Source organism: Carassius auratus, chromosome 29 (genome assembly GCF_003368295.1).
Source record: "Carassius auratus strain Wakin chromosome 29, ASM336829v1, whole genome shotgun sequence".
Lineage (NCBI taxonomy): Eukaryota > Metazoa > Chordata > Actinopteri > Cypriniformes > Cyprinidae > Carassius > Carassius auratus.
This window is the reverse complement of record NC_039271.1, coordinates 16,593,463-16,614,513: the sequence shown is the minus strand read 5'-3', so window position 1 is coordinate 16,614,513 and position 21,051 is coordinate 16,593,463. Positions and strand designations below refer to the sequence as shown.

The window sequence follows — 21,051 nt, the reverse complement described above, 5'->3', positions numbered from 1 at the left end:
AAGCTTTTATGCAGCAACAAACACTGTCATGATAATATAAACAATAACTAGCTGCCAATTGACCATCAATAAAAGAAAAATAAAGTTAAGTCCAGGACCTTAAAGTTTACAGCTGAGCTGAACAATAAGTGCATACATTTAAAGTAAATATTTAATAAGTTGGCAGCTAGGTGGATAAAAAAAGTAACAAGATTTTATAAGGTATTCATTTGTCTAGCAATATTGTATGTTTTAAATACTACAATATTGCTAGATTTGTATGTATAATGATAGGATGTGAACATTCATGTTTCACATGACTAATATAGAAATATTTGTGATATTGTCAACAAGTAGAACATTATAAAATATACTAAACATTAGTATTAATCAAATGTATTTATCATGATATTACGTATTAGTATTGTGCTCGCATCTAATTTGAAGAAGGGGCTATTTTACATTACTTTTCAGTTCGTAATATTTAATGCTACAACATCTACGCACTGCACTATTCCAATTTTGCTTAGCTCAATAAACAAAAGAACATCGTTGTAAAATTACATTTGAGAAAATGCCCAGGTGGCTCGTCTGTAAATGTCTTTTCAAATTGGTTGTGTTCTTGCCACGAATGAGCGCTCTGCGTGCTTTACACTTTGTTTTGTTTTGTTCGTCGTCAAACGTGAAGTGAGCTGTGGACATTTTGTCGCTCTTTTAGACAGTAGGGACTTTAAGCAACAGCTGCGAATGGAACGGCTACAGCGACCGGAAGTTTGTCGTCACACCGCTGTAGCCAAGAACGTAAAAGTCACTAAGCAACGGTAAAACAGAACAGCGCAACGCAGCATTAATTCATTTATTGAGATCCAAAAAAAATATATAATTTAAAAAAGCAAGAGAAGGATTGCTTTTGGCGTTAAATGACAATCTTTTGTCAGAAGAGGAGTTTTTAATATTGTATGATGTAAATAAGTCTAAAAACATAACATTTATTTACCTAACCTCTCACGTTGTAGCGACTCTGGCAAATCAGCTGTTCTCCCGTAGTAGACCGTTAAATTAGAACGTCACAAAGTAGCAGTTAAATTCGCGCAGGCGCAATACAACGCCAGAATGGCGTTGCCGTTCCACCAGAGGCTGTTGCTTAAAGTCCCTATCACCTCTTCGAATGCCGAAAACCTTCGCTTCACGTCTCAATAAGTCAGGCTCTGATTGGTTCTCTTCTCTCATGCAGTCTGTTCTGTTTTGCCGGTTCTTTTGCTCATTCCTCGCATCTCTCCCGTCTGCTGATTTGATTTTCGTCACAGTCTATTTTCGTCTCGTCCTTTATTCGTTGACGATAATGTCAATCAATTTAGTCATAGTTTTAGTCTCCATCAGTGCCTTCTATTTTAGTTTTCGTTTCGTTTTCGTCAGCAAAAATATATTCGTGACGAAAATAATGACGAAAATATTTAGTCAACGAAATTAACACTGTAATGAACTAAATGTTTTGCTGAGGCAATCCTTAGGCACGGTCATATTTACCGAAATTTTGGGGGCGAATTCCAGTTTTTTCATTGGGAACCAATGCAGGGAATAAGTGAAATTGATTGCTGTGGGAACGGTGCTTGATACATTGCTACACTATTAGGCAATGGACCTTTTTTATTAATTTTTTTTGCATTTTTTTGAAAATTCACTAACATTTTGATAAAGTGGCCGCATCTTCATTATTGCTCGTAACTGGGGTTAGTGATTTTAACAAAGCAGCAACCCTAAGCGGTTTGGTAGATTAATCATCCTACAATACTTTTGACATGACACGCCTGCTTAGGCTAAATAGCTTATGCAAAGTGGTAAAATGACTTAATTTATTTTATAATTAATTGTAAATGGGAAATTTACAGCGAATGCTTTCCATCACCATTAGCATTACAGTTGAAAGTCAAATACATTACTCGTTTAAAGTTCATTTGGTTGGCTTGAATTATTGTCAGTCTGGATTTGCTTGTGTGCACGATTGCATCGGATCTTTTGTCTTCCCTCCTGATTCTTATTTCTCCCAATAAGCCCCCGCCCCCCCCTTCTCTGTAAGTGATGTGAGATCCCTGTCCAACATTTATTCACTCCATCTGCGTGGCTGCATTTGCCAAAGTCGAGGCTTACCTCAATGAGTCTCCATGGGCCTTTTCCCTCTGTCTTTCCCTGCCTTGTTTTTCTTGCTCACTCTGCTGCTTCATGTTTTTCCCTTTGCCTTTTTTTCTGTCCACGGCGTTCCATAATCTTTACATCTTCTCTCTGCTTCCTTTCATACCAAATGTTGTCATGTCTTCCCTCTCTCTCCCTCTCTTTCTCTCTCAAATGTTTTACTTGTTTGATTGGGCTCTTCAGAAGGAGAGCTCATTATTTGTAGCTAGAGGGAGCAGAATGTGGGATTATGGGAAACATTTGAGGATTTATTTATGCTGCCTATTTAAAAGGCAACCATCACTGCGCTAAAAGTCACACAAATACACTTATGCACACATACAAGGAATCAACAACCTGGCAGCCCTTACCAAAAGCCTTCCAGCAAAGCCCTTGCTTTCTAACAGGCTAATCCACACCTCACACCTGTGTGTACATATGCATAGGTTTGTTGGTGTCCAATCCCTTTATGTGGGTTTGTCCTATTTCTCATCAAAAGTATGCTAATAGCGTCAGATGGTTCACTGAATGTCTGATGCATAGTAAATACAAAACAAGAACTTACTCAAAATGGCAAGCTTCAATTTTGCCAGACGCTTTGTCGGCCACTGTTGGGCTGCCGTTGAGCATCTATGGGCCCTTTTATCATGGGTATGTTCTGCACTATTTGTATATGCATAGTGCCAGGTCTTCTGGTGAATACTGCCACCTGCTGGTATGGAGAGTAATTCCTCCCATGCAGGCACAGAAGATGGTTTCAAGCACAACCTTTTGGTCCTGAAGCAGATGATCAAAGTTTGATTTCGTTGTCGTTGTTTTTTTGATGTCAGTTTGGTGTGTCTAGACCTTCAGATGCAATGATTCAAACTGGCGACTCCAGTTGATTTGAAGAAACCAATCATAAGTCATTTGTCTGTGAATCATGCTACATTGGTTGGTGTGCGACATGACAAAATAGCAGCCAAAACAAAACATTTGATGTTTATTATACACATTATGTGGAGTGGGAATTTGTATGGTTGAGATTTACCCAGTAAGACACCACGTAAACCGGGGGTGTCCAGTCCTGATCCTGGATGGTCAGTGTCCTCTGAAGGGTTGCTCCAACAGGGTTGCCAAGTATGCAAAACAAAATCATCCCAATTGCTATAAAAAAATAGCTTAAAACTAGCCCAAACAAGTTTTTCCTTTGGTATTCCCATCTGTCAAAATTGCGTTCTGGGAGGTTTGAGGTTGTTTTAACTCACAAACAAAAAAAAAACAACCTGTAGCAACAATATATACTGTAAGTAGCCCAATTGCACAAGAAAACCACAGACTTGGCAACATTGAGCTCCAACCTGCAGAAACACACCTGCTTGGATATTTCTAGAGAATCTGAAGATGGTTCATGTGTGTTAAATTAGGGTTAGAGACAGTGGCCCTCCAGGAGCAGGATTGGACACCCCTGGCATACATGGAAACCAAACAGACTTTATGGTGTGATATTCACATTTAAAAAGGTGTGGTTAGTCACTTTGCGTCTGCCTTTTCCTGTTTAAGTGGGCATTTTTTTGGATAGAATACGTCCGCTACACTGTAGCTCAGTCCCGATCCCGTCAAAATTCTGGCTATGTGAGACTTCCATACTAATTAAGCTCAATATTCATTAATCATTTTTCAAGTCCCATGACTGGGACCCCCAACACGCCTTTGCATTTCCCCTAAATCACATCAAGACATCAACCTTGGCTGCCGCAAAGCCCCTGAACCCTTCAGGCAGCTTCCCAGATGGGGAACAGCCCTGCGGGGCTTTGAGCCAGGAGATGCCATGGGCACAGCGGTAGATCTCAGAGCTGGAATAGGAGACAGACCTCACCTCCTCTGGACAGCTACGCTACTGACGCCTCTCCAAAGCTCAACCGAGTGTAGCGGTGTATGACACCGATCCCACCTTGCGCTCACTTCCACTGCGCCTCTCTCTGTTTCTCTTACCCTGAAGAAACTAGGGCACTGCATACGAAGAGTTTTTTGGCAGAGCGCTGTCATGGCCAACCTTGACTCTGACCGGAAAATGCATTCTGATGTGAAGGAAGAAAAATACAAGACCCACATAAGTGTGCAAGCCTGCTTTTCTTTCCTTTTGCTCCCTTTCTCTCATCAAACAGTTCTGTTATATAAGAATGCAGGAGTGTCTGCTGTGGGGACTATGATGATAAAGTAATGAGAGAAAGATAAATGTGTGTTATACCGGGTTATAGAATTTGGTTTGTGTGTGTGGAGGCTCAGTTAAAGTTTGCGCCTGTAAAGTAGGCCTGACTGTTTTATTGCAATGCTTGATCTACTGCAAGCTTGCAGGCCTCTCTATGCTGTTAAGGGCAAAATGGAGCGATTCTGTCTGTGCCTATCCTCAGGCTGTGTCTGAGTGAGAGTGTGCTTTCTATATACCGCTGCCCTCTGAAAACAAACACACTGGCTATGTACTGAATGGAGTTCTTCCATACCACTCCAGTACATGCAGTATGCATGCAATATGCGGGTAACCTGCTGTTTACTGAAATGTCCAGTATATGACAGCACTCTGCTGTATTCTACAAAGCAGTGTTCTTGAATTATCTTACCATTTTGAGTTGATTCAACTGACAGTGTGTACTGAACTCTAATGAATTAACTTCCATTAATGTTAGCTAGTGGTGGGCAATACAAGATATATCACAATATTCTTAACATACTGTTTGGATCATTTTTAAATTGTAATTATTTTCTTTTTATTCTTTTTCTTTTGTTGTTGACTGACAAACCAGCACAACTAATTTATATTTTAATTAATATATATATATATATATATATATATATATATATATATATATATCAGATTTTTTTTTTCCTTTTTTTAATGTTTTTCTTGCTCTGTAAACAAGCGGCACTTTCATAAATCTTCATTTCCAGACCGACATCTTATACTTCAGTGAGTCAGATGTTGGTTCTTCTTACTTAAATAACATGTCTAAATAACATGGCCAAACTGGCCACACACACACACACACACACAAGCCCAGTTGGATAATAGCACTGCATTCACATTTAAATGGAAGATCCCTCATTGTTCTGCAACCCTTGTCTCCGATTGGCTGAGGTCACCATGTGTTGCTGGCTGCTTAACCAATCAGCATGCAGCATTCATTCTCCCTGTGATCCATGGCCATGCACAGAGACACAAATCCATGTGTATGAAAGAATTTGTACGCACCGGAAAAACTGAGCCATTCTCACTTGGATGCGAACGAGCGAGATTACATGGCTAACATCTGCTAGTGGTTAGGGCTGAAGTTGATTATGTAATGCACCCAGGGAATACACATCGTGGGTTTTCCAGCAAAGTGAAAAAAAGAAAAAAAAACCCAGAACGTTCAGTTCTCTCAAGGCATATCATATCTCCCAGCAACTGCCATTGTTTTACTTTCATAACCCATTTTGCAGAAACAGTTCTCTGATTGCTTTGTGCTGAGGAACATACAAAGGAACTCTGTAAATGAGGAAGTCACAGCGGTTAGCAGAACATCTTTAGATGTAGCATTAAGCTGTTGTCAGCTTCTGCTGTTACATGCAGCTAATCAATTGACCAGAGCGGTCGGCATGATGACATGTTGTTGTTGTTTTGTTTTTGCTTCACTGACCCATCAACTGTCTGATTGGTGACTTTACACTGTCCCAGAAAAGGACATACATACATATGACATTATAAAGAGAGAGAGAGAGAGAGAGAGAGAGAGAGAGAGAGAGAGAGAGAGATTTGACATACAGACCCATAGCAGTTGTATCATATATATTAATCCACACACAGCCTTGAATAAAAATTTAGCAGAAAGCAGCTGTCTGCTTCTGACCTCATACAACCAGTCAGTGGACCAAAGAGGTCGGGGAGGGCCAAGCTGTCACAGTGACGCATCGTTGTGTTGTCGCTTTACTGACCCTTCAACTAAACAACACATAAAACTGAACCACAGAGCAAGACATGTGACACATACATACATCAGAGGCAGTTTCCTGTATTTATCTGAAGCACTAGACCAGTGAATAATGCAGTAGTGGTGGTTGTTGTGCTGGTAGGGACAGTTAGAGAATACATGCGGCTGTGGACTGATGCGACTGAAGCTATGATAATGCTTCACAGCGCAAGAGTGCCTGAAGTGTGTGGGTATTTTGATTGAGAGTGCTGCGCTTGTAGATTTAGTTACTCTAGTAGATGTGGTTGCATCTCCATGGGGAATCATGACACATTGCTGTCTGGCTGTTTATGTTGATCGATGTCTGCGTCTCATACACACACACACACACACATTCTCACACTGTTAGGAAATCGTATTGCTCAAGGGACTTAAGTTATATAAGTTATGTTACATTTAAGCCTCAACTTTGTCTGATGTTTCTCCTAAAATGTCTCAGGAGAAATAAGAATAGCACAAATGAGACAGCTGTTGACATGCTGTAAGAGTGTAGAGCTTTAAAATGAATGTAAATATCCCAAGATACTTTGGCTTTAGGAGAGTATGATGAGAAATCTTGCATTTATTTTGAGATTTTTGATTGCAGGTTTTGGTTTGCCACATCTACCTGAGCAGTTTGAAACATTTGACATACAGAACAGATTCGTAGCTGTTGTATACTACATACTTGAACTCTTCAGCAGTCAAAGTGTGTGTGTGTGTGTATGTATTGACTGGTTTCCACTTCATTAGTGGTATAGTTAATCAATGCACTCCATTGTTGTTCCGCCATTAAGGCTTGACTGGGTCAGCCCAGGGGACGCACAAAGAGAAAGAGGGTTGAATGTGACCTAAAAACCCTCCTTCCTTTTATAAAGAGAAAAAAAAATCGCCTCACTTCTGCCTCCATGTGATTTGAGTGCCGTTCAGACCCAGAATGCACTTCTACCTTGAGCACTGTCAACAAGCTTGTACATACTCACACTGATTTAACTATAACTATAAAGTTATAGCACTCATCCTAATTCGATGAGAATAGGGAAAAACCACACAAATAAAGCTGAAAAATAAAAATAAAATATAAATATTAGATTATAGCCTTTAGGCTGTATGCTTGAATTATGATGTGTTATGTAATAGACAGTTACAATCTCGAAATAAACCCCCTTTTTTTTTTTTTTTTTATAACTGGCTGACTGTACATTATTTATTTTATTACTCAGCAAGTTAAGTTAAATATACCAGTGAACATGAAATACTGATTTATGTGACATAGTGTTAGGAAAGGGATTAAGGAGTGAAACAACTGACAGCATGGCTAGGGAAGAAAGGCACTTTCCTTAGGCAACGTTGAGTATACAGTTTCGCAAGGCGATAAACAGTTTCATTAAGAAGCATCTCAGGGGTGACATACCATAGACTGCTGTTGTTTTTATATAAAGGCACGGAAATGTGTGTGTGTTCTGCTGTATAGATTTAATTCCGGCACCTTTCTGACTGATTCACCAGCAGCCATGAGGACAAATGCACTACAGAAGACAGAGAGGCACAGAGTGAATAGAAAGATCTGGAAGAGTCAAGGATAAAAATGGGGTGAAGGATGCTATTGAGAGAGAGAGAAAGCCAGCCTGTGTAATGTGTGAGTTTGCCGGTAGAGAGAGTAAATGGCACTGTTCAGTGTGCGGTTACACAGAGACCCGTTCATTTAACTCACCACCTCTCCTGACGGATTATACCACTCCAGCAGCCTGCTCCCTCCCTTTATCTTTATCTTCAGGACTCTTTGTGTCTTCCTGTTTGTCCCTGTCTTGATGCTAGCTGCAAACCCATTTAGCTGCCTACCTAGACAACGTTTTAGGAATGCTATATGCAAGCAAAGTGTGTTCCAACATTATGCTAACTTATAAGATAAAAACCACATTTTGGCCTTCATTGCTTCCTTTACATACACGACTGTCCCAGAATGCATTGCGAAATCAGTTTCCTTACAATTAGGCAGCTCACTTATAAGGCAGCTGCCTATGTGTTTGTGTGTTACCACATATATCTCTAATGACCGTTTTAAATTCTTGCTGAATCACGTCCGACCTCTTTAATGAGTGTGTGTAGTGCTCTTATGATGTAACATCCACCGGTTAAATTTCTGGGTTTTATATGACTGTGTTTATATTGCTGTGCGTGTGTGTGTGCGTGTGTGTGTGTGTGTGTTGTCGCTCAGTCCCCCAGTGAGTTGATAGGGCATTTCTTGCTGCTTTAATTGCCGCCTCTTCTCTGATGCTGGATAATTTGTGTGGCTTGATTAATGTTGAAGCCATGTTTCAAAAATGTCAAATTTACACTTCAAAACTTCACAAATATCCATGCACGCCCAGACGCACTCGTTTAAAAATTGGCTTGTCATGTTCCCCGGAATTTCTTTGTCAAATGTGATATTGTCCAGATTTGGGTGTCGTAAGAGTTACAGGAAAAACTTTCATGCTGTTTTTAAATATATCGTCATCTTGCCAGGTTTTGACAGCGGTGAGGTCATGCTATGCTATGATTGGCAGTAATGCAGTTGCGGTTAGTTGTAATGTTTTAAGGAAGATAACACTTTCACAGCTGTGAATGTTAGTGTGTGCTTTCATATTGCTGTTTTGTTTATGGATGGAAATTGTCAGAAATTTAATGATTTTGGTTTCCGATTATACCATAACTGGTTCCATTAAAGATTCTTTTATTACTTTTCCAGCGCACAGTATTTCTTTCTTTCTCATCATTTCTTGCAGTAAGCATCTAAAAAACATATATTTAAGTAATATTTATATTTTACTGCTTTTATATTTATATAAAAAAAATTCAGATTTTATTTTTAATATTTATTTAATTTTTTAAATGTTTTTTTTTTCAGTTGCAGTTTTTCTACTTAGTTTTACTACTTAGTTTTAGTACAATTTTTTTTTTTACCATGCTGATGTAGATTCATGCAGGAAATATTTTCAAACTATTGTAGTTCAAACATTAAAAAAAGAAAAAAAAAAAAAGAAAAAAAAAAGCATCTTCATATATATATATTCATATATACCTTGTTTTTAATCAAAATAGTTCCATCTCATACAGAGGAAAATTACAAAACCTTTCTATTGACTGTACCTTATTCAGTCTTGTAACCTTTCCCCCTGGGCATAAATTGTGCTTAAGTCAAGCCCCCAGTTGAGTGGCAGTTTTAGGACACTGACCTTTTGCACAAACACACACTCGCATAAACTCCCATACATGTATGCAATCCAGCAGGTTTTTGACCTTTGCATAGATTCACACCCAGGTAGACAGTAAAAGGGGTGGACGGCACCCCAGCCCTCTGTCAAATTATGTGTGCATATCTTTGTGTACTTATGAGTCCGGATTTAGCCACATAAACATCTCCCAGTGTAGAGAAGTGCACATATTCACATATTCACACAACCTACATCCTACTTTTCAAACATATTGTTTGTATCCAGTAGCGAAATGTTAAAGGGGTAGCTAATCCAGAAACTGTCAATTATAATTTATTGCCTATTCCAAACTTCTATGCTATTTTAAAGAATGTCCTCACTCCTCTACTCCATACAATGAATGTAAATGTGTTCCAGAACAACACTGAACTCCATGGACAAAATATACTGAAAAATACTGAAACCTTTTTCAAAAATCTTTTGTCTTCCATTGAAGAAAGTATATCATGTCTGAAATACACTAGTGTCATTATTTAGTTCAAGTCGTTGGTTCAGGTCGGATAGGGCTGCACAATTAAATTGTATTTTAATTGTGATCACAATTTTGGCTTCTCTCGGTTTATTAAGCATAAAAAGTGGAGTATCATACTGTTACCATAGCAAGATGCTAACATTGAACTCCATTGAAATCAAATGTGTGCTGCGACTCTGTAAGTAGCGCTGTTTTGTTGCCGCCCATGTAGAGCATTTCAGTCCATGATGAGGTTCCCCTGAGGTTTTCCGAGCTTACTGCTGTGGCCATAGCATAACCCGTGCTGATTTTACACATGTGAACACATGCAGAGAACCCAGATACTTGAGAAGGTCGTAATTGAGTGGAGACACTTAGCATTATCCTATTTAAAGGGTGAGAAAATGCATCTGTCATTATGGTGCCGGTTCCCCCCTCCCCTAGTTACCCACACAGACCATGTAAGCAAGGCTCCAGAAAAGCTAGCACACATGTGGAGCAAATGTTCTTTACCTTGAAGATCTGTGATGTTCAGAACAGTCTTTCACATCTGGCTAATCACTTTGTCAGTCTCCATCCCCCTCGATTTTTCTTCGGCTCCGGCCTCCTTCACTGATCTGAAAGTCAAAGCTGATGTACTGGACTGGAGCTCTCTTTGTCTCCGACTGTAGATGCTTCTGTTGTTCTGAGCCGAGGTTGAGACACTCAGGGGAAATGTAGCTATTGATTGACGGTGGTGTGAAGCTCAGGGCGGAGGTCAATTTAATGTGGCAGAACTCAGCGAGGAGATGGACAGGTCGATGCACCATGTTGATTGGCCAGATAGGGAACGGACAGACTCGCGGGTATTGTCTGCTCAGAATGTTTACAGGTGCCAACCTGCGAGGCAACTTTATTTATTGCGCATCTTTAAAAAATTAAAAACAGCTTATACAGAATATTACAAATTATAATAACACTGATTTGTTGAATTATTGACTGCCATGTGTGTGTGTGTGTGTGTATATATATATATATATATATATATATATATATATATATATATATATATATATATATATAGTAATATGTCACATTAATGTAGTTGCAAATAACATTTTATGCTGCCAATGAGGTAGAATACAAAACAAAATAATGGATTTTGCAAAAGATAACAACTTTCCCACACAATAACATATAGCCCATGGCGAGATTTCAAGTTAACTACTTTTAACAAAGTGCTTTCCAGTCGATGCCATTGATCCATCTATGCCCCTCTCCACTGAAATCTCTCCATTTTTTCCCACGCTCATCTGCTCTCTAACACACATCTGTCTTTTTACCCCTCTGTTCGGCCCATTTGTCCTGGGCCCGTTCACATCTGTTTTTCTTCTCGGCCTTTTGTTTGTCTTCCTGTCCTGATGTGCGGGTGTGTGTGATAGTGAATAATTGCCTGCAGCCCTTTTGAATTGAGAGCTGCTTCTTCTTCGTCATGCACGGGCACAAGTGCCGAACACCAGCTGCCAGTATTGTATTTACATGTATGTTTGTAATTCAGTACTGTTTGTGAAAACAGTTTGATCCCAATCAGTCCCGCCATACAGGTGTCTGACCTTGAGCCAAGAATGCCAGCCTTATAGACATCCAATTAGCACACTGCACACTTAATTATGAGCACATCGAACAGGCCAGAGAGCACGCAGCTCCCAGAAATATTTGCATGCTTCACTTTGATGTCGTATGCGCTATAAGCACGAATAACCATGTGATTTGTGGGCACTCTGTGGAGAAATGATTCAGTCTAATAGAGATCTCTCTGTGGATCCCACACACACACACACACAGAATAAGGTTTATGAAACATTTAGCAGGAGAGAGCCGACAGGAACAGAGGTGCTGTGGTCTGTCTGCTGGATTAATCCATGAATGCTTCTTCTCATCTTTCTTTTCTCCTCTTTTTTTTTCTCTTCATTTTCATTTTCGCTCCCTCCCGGCCCATTACAGTCCCTTATATTTAGCTCACTTTTGACTTCAACTAAACAACATAAAATCAAAACCAACCCCATTTACTTCCTAAATAAATGTTAAAATGATTAATAATCTTTCATAAAAAGTAGTAACTTTCTTTTTTTATTCTCTTTTCTGCTGTTGTAATTAGGTATATGTGGGCAGGGAACATTAATATTAACCAATAATATCATTCAGTCCTACATTAATTATGTAAGTTGAAGCTATTTCTTCATGTTTTTTGAAGACTTTTCACCTACTTACTATTGTTTAACATTTTTCAACTTTGTCTGATTTCCAATCTGGAAAAATTGTAATTTACCATTTTTTTATTTTATTATTTATTTTTTAACTTGTGTGTGTTTATGTAATCATTCTAACAGTTTTTTTCTACTGCAAAACTAGTTTGATTCAGACTGGTTTAGGAAACAGTTTGACTGATTCATTAAAAAGAACCAGCTAGAAAAACTTGTTAAAATGCTTAGTAATCTTTCATAAAAAAAGATTGTTCATTTTTGTCTCTGTAATCAAGACTGTGTGGGAGGGGAAGAAAAATATTAACCAATAAAATCCTGGGAAATCATTCAGTCAGATCCCTTAAAATCAATATAAAGATCCCAGATAAAATGTGTGCTAATTTGTAAAAACTTCTGTTTTTCTTCTGAACTTCTGTTCCCCTCGCTGAAAATACATCACATTATTAAGTTTATGAATGCTATTGCATACCATTTTTAAAGAACTGTCGCCGGTTGTTCCTCTTCATTTAATCGTTCTCTTCTTCAGACAGCTCTGAAGACTTGAATGATTTGATGTCAAAATCCAGTGCTTGCATTTTTCAAATTATATGTGTTTTTTTTCCAACTATTCCATCTGTTTTTGGATTTGATAGCCTGTGAGTTTGACTTTGACAGATTCTCGAATCAGTTCAGACTGAATCATTAAAGGTCCCCTGAAGCGCCTTGAAACATGCAGCATTATTCTATATGGCATTTGACAGCGACAGTTTAATAGATTACACCGTAGATTCAATATGAAAATAAAATAATGGTCATAATCATGCTGAGGCTGTGTAGTTTTAAAAGTTTTTAATAAATGCTGACTCACGCATATGATCGGCTCTGTGCAGTGTAGTTTTGCTACACTTTAAAGAATTATTATTTTTTTTATAACAGCAGCCGTGCTAAATGGTGGTGCTATAAACAGTGGTATAGATGTGTTTGTGTGTAAGATAATGTGTACAATATGTTTAGTCTGTTGATACTGTCTGTTGTTCGCTCTCTTAATGAGATAATGGGATTATAATGGAATACATTTCTATATTTAGGCCCTCCAGGTCCATATCTCTCTCACACACAAACACATGCACACACACTCCGTCAGCGGCTGTAATCTGCAGTCTGTGTTCAGTGCCGTCTCTGATGTCGAATTCTAATGTGGTTGTCTGAATTCTCAGAGCGAAAGATCAATGTGGCGTTTAGATAAGTGCACGCTCTTTCTCCTCTCTTCCTTTCAAACGTGCTGGGCCATGGATAAGGAGACACAACAACAATCAGCACACACCTGTCCCACACACACACAGATCCCAGATACAGCTGCAAACACCAACTCAGTATCAGAATATCTATCTGTCTGTCTGTCTGTCTGTCTGTCTGTCTGTCTGTCTGTCTGTCTGTCTATCTATCTATCTATCTATCTATCTATCTATCTATCTATCTATCTGTCTGTCTGTCTGTCTGTCTGTCTGTCTGTCTGTCTGTCTATCTATCGTTAGATTTATTTATTTTGGTTCCCCTCTGACAAATATGAATATAAATATTCGGCTATGGCCTCTGAAGCCAAATGTGTGACGCTGCGGTCCTTGCCGGAGTAATTTGGCCAGCTCATGCACACTAGAGCTCAATCACGTCAAGCTCTCTTACCGCTGTTTATTTTATTGACTCGCGTGTTTTCTTCTCTTTTTGTGCTTGGTGTGCATTTATTCCTTCCCTTTCTCCCTCTAAATCCTCTTCTGCCAGTACGGCTCTGTTTCTCGCAGATGAGCGTGAAAACACGGAGGTGGTTCTTGTGAAGGAGAACTTGAGAGATAGACACCTTAGTCTAGTCTCCGCCATCTGTTCCGATGTTAATTGACTGTGTTTTTCCGTCCCATAAACGGTAATGAAAACGAACACCTCCCCTAACGCAACCCTAATGAAACATTTTCACACACCTCCCTAATAAAACAGCATTTATGGGAGAACGTGTCTTTGTTTGTAAAGCTAGTCGCTTAAGAAAGTTCGACACAGATGCTTACTGGCAGTTAGCAACCAATTTTTTGCGAAATTTGCGACACTCTTCGGCACTGATGACAGACGAAGGGAATTTTAAGAGCGGAGGGAGGAAGAACAAAAGGGCCGTGAAAGACTAGCTCGCGGTGTTGGCTAATCCTGCCGTGACTCACCATCCTGATACAGCTATGACGCCCGGGGAAATACGTGCTACTGCACAGCATGGGCGCAGCTTTGTTCATTTCGTTTATTGACGTTTTGAATTAAACCAACATGCTTGAGTCCATTCCCATTCGGGTTTTAAATGATCGCTCTAGCTGTGTGTTGTATTTGGCGAGCCGTGATGCAGTTAGGCCCGGTCTAATTAAGGCATCTGGAGGGGTCTGAATGTCCTTAGAATTGTGGCACCTGCAGAGAGGAAGACATGACCAAACGGAGGGAGGGTGGCACACTCTTCCTTTGAGGAAAGACAGCTCATCTGTTCTATGTTTTGCAGACGACTGAAGGCATGCATTGCGGTTTCGTTCACAAGCAGGAGTAGTTTAACTCCACGCGTCACTGGAGCAAATCAAATGTTTTCTTTTGTGCTTGGCAATTGGTAGGGTTTTCTGCAAAGAATCTTCTCTCGGTTTAGAAAAGAGCTGTTTAGAGAGGAGTAAACCGGGAACTGTGGGGTGAACCACATGGTTCAGTGACATGACACTCATTTTTTTTTTTTTTTTTTGCATGTTAATTTATTCCAAAACAGATTAAAAGTGCAATTCATGCATACAATTGCTTGAATACACGTTTCGAATGAACATTCATGAAACTGTCCAGGTATCATAATAAAAATAAAAGTTGCATTGTACATTGTAATTATTGTGATACTTGGACATTTTTGTGAATTTTCATTAATAATGTGTATTCAGATAAAAAAACTAACAAAAAAAACTAAGTAATTTGGCATAATTTTTTATTATAGCTAGATATATAGATAGTCTGACACACTGAGTTGGCGTTTGCAGCTGTATCTGGGATAGATATAATACTATTATTTGTAACAAATTTGAATTAAAATGCCATTTATTTCAACAAAAATGTATTTTATGAATGTGTCTGTAAAGTTGAAGTATGTAATATTCACACCACTGTGGTCCCCAAAGCGTATAAATAATAACTGTTTTTTTTAAAAGGTTTCCAGAAACCTAAATTAACACTCTCCATTAGCAGATGTGACACTTTGGATTGTGCTTTCAGGCTTCCAGCTGTGAAAATGCATCCCACGTTTGAACTTCCAATTGTTTCAGACATTATATAAAGGATTTATGGACTGTAAAGGAAATTAAAGGGTGATAGAGAAGAATTGAGAGTGAGACAGTTGAGCAGATGGGGTGTTATCAGATGAAGGCCCTGCCGTCCAGATGCTTACACACACACACACACACACACACACACAGGTGAGCCACGGGCCAGGATGTGCTGACCTGTAGAAGTTTGATGGTGGTCTAACTCCTGGTCATTATGATTGCTCCTGATGTCTGATATACTCCACCTTCTGCACCTGCTGTCTGCCTGCCAACGACACACACACGCACACTCAGCCCGAGTCAAACCCCTCTAGTACTGGATGACAGCCCATTACACAGCATCCTCTTCCTGTGTGTGTGTCTTTTGCAGCTGTACGGACGGCCCGACTCAGCCATTCGCATCATCACCCAGTCGCTCGTCCCCAGCTCCACCCGGTTTCCATAGCAACAGGGAGGCAATAAAAAAAAAAACAGGGTTTGTGTTGGCAGGATTTTGGCAATCCTGTCACACTATTGCCTCAGGTTTCCACTCAAGCCGCTTTCAGCAGCAAAAGTGTGTGGAGCTGCGAGTTTAAGTGCGCAGTGTGTAGTGTCATCTGAGGAGCACTTTTCCTCTTAAGCACTTCAGTCCATAAACATTTGTGAGGAAACATGGCTGCTTTGTTTCAGCACTTCGTAAGAGGATGGGAGTCCTGCACACATGCATACTTTAAGACTGACTGAGTTTGTGTGATGGAAAGGCTGGAAAACAATCACAGCATCAGCATGAACAAGATATAGACTAGGAATCAGGCTAAAACTTTATTTTAAGGACAAATTCTCACTATTAACTTGCTGCTTATTAGCATGCATATTACTATGCATAATTATAAGTATGTATAAAGCACATATTAAAGCCTTATTCTGCATGAACATGTTTTAGATCCCACCAAATACCTAAACTTAACTACTACCTTACTAACTAATAAGCAGCAAATTAAGAGTTTATTGAGGGAAAACTCTCAGTTAATATTGAATATGTGTTCACTATAGTGTCACTGTAATTGGTTTGACTTTTTCATCTCTTTCCATTCTTAATGATCGGGTTTATCGTTAAAGATGGCAAGTGTTTAAAATGAACACTCAGCACCTAACTGTCAATCACAAACTTTCGTAATGCACTGTATTATATCGATTTGACTTTTGATTATTCAATACAAAATTAGTTTTGCGAAGGTGGCCATCCACATCCTGATGGTAGTGGCGAGCGATTTAGATTTTTATCAGAAGTATAAACCTTTAGTTGCGCGACTAAGCATTTTTCATCTATTATCTGGTATCGTTTCGTAAACTTGGGTGTGTGCATTATTTAAAGTTTATATGAAATGCATGGCCTTAATTTCATCAGGAGAAAATGTTATCAAGTTTCAGAGGAGGGGAAATTGTTCTTCAAAACATTAAGCATTGATGGAATGTCCAGAATAAGACGAGGGGACATTTATCAAGAAGGAAAATAAGGTCAATTTTGATTTCTTATCGTTGTTAAGTTTTGCCAGCAAAGAGAAAGACAGTAAAACTGTTCATAGGCCAATGTTTATTTTCTGATTTAAGCTTGTCCCTTTAGAAATTATATATATATATATAAGTGTAAGTGCCCTGGTGGGCTTGTTGTTGTAATGTAGTTTTTATGGAGCGAGTTAAATTTTTTTTTTGATAAAACAAGGCTGTTATTATTGTGTTTTTATGGCTTGTGTATGTGTGTGCGTCTCCTCGTTAGCACAGAAAGACGGCATCTCTCCAGCTCGCTGCTTCATTAGCAAGTGTGACATTTATCACATCGGCGCCTCGCGTTTCAAGAGTTACCATGGAAACTTCTATAGCACCCACCTCCCCTTCACACTTTTAACAAGTGGAGTGATTAACAGAACAGTTTTGTACATCTCACACATGCGCTCGCTCACACGCGCGATGCCTGTCATTCCTCGCTGGGTTTTTTTTTCTCGGCTGTGTGTTTTTGACTGGTTGGAAATCTCCGCTCAGACCTTGAAAAATGATTCTCATTTTATTTTGTAGGTTTTCTTTGTTGTCAACCGACTTTGTATGTGATGTTTACAAAAAAAAAAAAAAAAAAACATATTTTTTTTCTAAATATAGGCAGAGTTTAACATCTCCCTGACAGTCGACGAAAGTAATGACAGGAAATATCTTCCTGGAGTCACACTGCTTGTCTGACCTTGATGTGTGAGATTTGCGTGTGTGTGTGTGTGTGTGTGGTTAAGTCTACCTATCTTAGTCAGGAGGACATATGAAAGGACATATGCTCATCATTGGCTGTTTAAAATCCTAGTGAGCTGCCTACTTAACACAGCATTTTTGGAATTCATAAGCAAGTCTGAATATTGACAGGTTTGAAAGCAGTTTGAACATCTTTACAGGCCTGTGTCGCCAAAAATGCACATGGTTTAAACGCTTTTATGTCCATATGATGCCTCAAAAATTAGTTTGGTTTGAATGCTCCAACAGACTATAATGGTCAAAAATGCATTCATACATATGGGCCTACAGCACTAAAAATATGTAGTTCGAGCTTTCAGATGTATCTGTAAACCCCAAAAAGGATTTATTATGAACATTTGTGGTTGCTCAAAAAGAGATGCTATTTAAACTTTTGTACTTGCTTATGATGACAAAAAAATGAACGATTTGATCATTCGTATGTACTTGCTATGGCAGCTCACTAGGTTTTGAGACAAAGCCGTTATGTCCTAAAACTTATTCTTAGTCATAAATATATGATTCTATCACAGATTTGACAGCAAATGGGACATTTGGCGTTCGATGGTTTCCCCGTCATAAACATGACTGACAAGCCATGAATTATGACACGATGAAAGAAAGACAGAGAAATAAAGCAGTAGATGAACCATGGAGAAACAGAGATAAATCTTTCCTATTAAGTGTGGCTGGATTGAGTATTTTTCAGAGCTTGGAGCAGAACGCCTTGTTTTTATGACCAATGCGATTAATTAGGATCATAAAGCTTAACTGATGAGTGGAATTAAAGCATCACCTGTCGCCAGTGAGAGAGAGATACGACAGCACAGCTGTCAGACAGGCGGCGTGATGATTGAAAAAATAAATAAAAATCACTTTTCCATACTCTTTCTCACTCTCTCCTACTTACACACACATACAGTCACTTGTCAGCTGTGCGTTTTTTTAAACCGAGGAAATTACAGGTTTGCAACTTCCCCCAGCTGCCTGTCAACTAATGTGTGGAAGAGAGATTTAGTATCCAAATGACTTGAATTTTTTCTTTCTCTTTTCGTTCCTTACCAGGCCAGAGTTGGCAAATCTGGTATAGTTATATATATTTTGGTAGCACTTTATTTACAGTCCTGCTCCTCATGTACATACTATGTACTTATTATAGTAATTACATTAACTAGGTAATAACCCTGAACCTACCTCTAAACCTAACCCTACCCCATGTAGTTACCTTGTATTACCAGAACTTTCTTACATAAATACACTGTAAGTATGCTATAAGTACATTTAAGTACACGTACTGAAAAAAAAAAGTGCAACCTCTATTTTGCTATTTTATATTCACGTTTATGGGGTATTACTGAACCAACACTATATACACACACACACACACACACACACACACACACATTGTGCTTTTATATAACTGTATAATATTTCTGTTTCTGTAGATGTGCAAGTCCACATACTTTAACTAGCCTGACAGACTAAGTATTTTAACCACTGAATTACACAAATGTATATACATATACACTATGCATGTACAGTATGATGTGGATTATTGGTATTATATACATAATGTTGTGTAAATTATAACATCTGAAAAGAAAAAAAAAAGTAGGCAAAAATGTAATTGTATATATATATATATATATATATATATATAATGTAAAATATTTTTATTTACATACATACTACATATAATATAAAAATGTGTATAACAGTACAAACAGTATAACAAGCATATAGTATATAATTTAAAAATACATACACATAATTTAACAAAAGCATATATTATTTATTTATTTATTTATTTTTATTTATTTTTTGCTTTTTTATAAGTGTTAGTTCAGTAATACCCCATAACCATGAATATAAAATAGCAAAATATAGGTTGCACATTTTTTTTTTTTTTAGTACTTGTACTTAAATGTACTTAAAGCATACTTACAGTGTATTTATGTAAGAAAGTTCTGGTAATACAAGGTAACTACATGGGGTAGGGTTAGGTTTAGAGGTAGGTTCAGGGTTATTACCTAGTTATTGTAATTACTGTAATAAGTACATAGTATGTACATGAGGAACAGGACTGTAAATAAAGTACTACCAAAACATATATAACTATACCAGATTTTTAAAAGCATAAGTTCTCTGAATATTTATCACCTTTTATGAAAGCTGTTCAGGCATGAAATAACCTCAATCAAACCAGTACTATGTCTCCAATCATAATTAGTTATATTGCATTTATGTTTATATAACCATCTGGACTATCTTTAGAAGCACAAATTATTGTCTTGCTGGCTTACAGTGTTATTGTGCCTGTTTACATGAGTGTGTGCGGACTATCAGAGTTCCTTACATCAGCAATCCCCCACACCTTAAGAGCAGCCCAGGCTGATGGAAGGTCCAGTTAAGTCATTAAGGCAGACAATTGACTCAAATTGAGAGGGAAGTGGATAGAAAGGAAGAGAGAGAGAAAGAATGCCATGGCAGGAGTGGATCCACTTGACAACTTAATCTGAGCCTCAGGACTTACATTCAGACAAACACACACACACACACACACACACACACACACACACACACACACACACACACACACACTTTTATTTTCACCTTGTGTCTGGTTCTTTCTTTTTCTGCCTAGTCAGCAGAGAAGAGTGAAAGAATGATGGTCCAAATAAAGGACAATGTGTTTAAAACTGTCAGTGGCTACTCTCCTTAGGCCTTTGGGGGGAATTGTAAGGAATTTAATGATCATGATTCCACATAATGAATCTGGTTCCATAAGGATTCCTTTCAGCACCACACAATCCTACAGTGACCATTTAGTCTACTTTTATTTTGTGTAAATATATAAATAACAAGATCAGTTAATGTTCAGGAGTCAGGAGCGTTTGGTCATTTCATTAAAAATAAGCACCTTGTAATGGTATTTATTTTGTGCAATATTAAGTTCAGATTCGTTCAAATGTTTGGAATCGGTAAGATTTCTTAAAGTTTTGGAAAGCCAGCAATACTGTATATATTTGATCAAATTAGAGTAATATTTAGATTCTTTCAAGTATAGTGAAAAAGAACTACGTTTATTTGAAACAAAAATAATTTGTAAAAATATAAATGTTTTTATTGTCACTTTTTATTCTTTTAATGCATCCTTGCTGAATAAAAGTATTCAATTCTTGAAAAAAAGTGTTCACTACATCTGAAAATACGGCAAATGTTTAGATACTATTAGCGCAAACTGAACGTCATGAAATTAATCTGATTCCAGCTTTTCTTTCTTTTTCTTTTTTCTTTTTTCTAAATGCACTGTAAAAAATTACTGTGAATTTAACAGTAAAAGACTGTAAAAATGCTACAGTAAAAACCTGTTAATTGGATAACGGTAAATTCCCTTCTATATATGGTGAAAAACATTACATGTAATTTTACGGT

At 38.2% G+C, this 21,051-nt stretch overlaps 1 protein-coding gene across 22 annotated transcripts in view; it reads left to right on the top strand.

Moving 5' to 3' along the window:
- Nucleotides 1-21,051, top strand: part of LOC113048230 (CUGBP Elav-like family member 2) — a 137,897-nt gene that overhangs the window by 63,036 nt on the left and 53,810 nt on the right. The window lies entirely within an intron of this gene.